The sequence below is a fragment of the Corythoichthys intestinalis genome, chromosome 14 (genome assembly GCF_030265065.1).
Source record: "Corythoichthys intestinalis isolate RoL2023-P3 chromosome 14, ASM3026506v1, whole genome shotgun sequence".
NCBI classification, from domain to species: Eukaryota; Metazoa; Chordata; class Actinopteri; order Syngnathiformes; family Syngnathidae; genus Corythoichthys; species Corythoichthys intestinalis.
The window spans coordinates 14,617,501-14,618,135 of record NC_080408.1 but is presented as its reverse complement, the minus strand read 5'-3'; positions in this window follow the sequence as shown (position 1 = coordinate 14,618,135).

Below are 635 nucleotides of genomic sequence, written 5' to 3'. Positions count from 1 at the left end.
TAGCAGATCGACGTTGAAAAGATGTTGGATCGACATTCCGCTGTCGATCTTATATCGTTGAATCAACGTCACTTTTGCACCCTCAATTAATGTTGTTTCAACGTTGAAATCCTTACACAACCTAAACGTCGTTTCAATTATTGGAACAACGCTGAATCAATGAAATATTTTCGACCGAAACACCTGCTCATCCATAATTCAATGACTTTTCAATCATATTTCCCAGTCAATCATAAATCAACTATTGGTCAACATTAGTTCATCAACTATAAAACAATGGTAACCCAACCATCACCTGACATACCATAGAACACTTGACGTCGAAAATTTCGATGTCAACCATACTGATGATTTTGATGGAAAATCAGCGTTTATTCAATGTTGGTCTGCTATCAGGGAAGACTAGTTTTGTCTAGTCTTCTTAGGCAGCATGTACTAAAAATGCTTTCGTCTGTAAAATAAAAAACTTTTACTCCTAAAATAAATAAAGGCTTCCAACTATTTCGATTTAACATTGACAGACAAGCACATATTGTAGCATCTACAAGGACAATGCGAACACTGAGCAGGAAAACATAGTACATTATTTTCAATAATTTATAACCATCTGGACGCCACGAAATGTATGTAAAAAA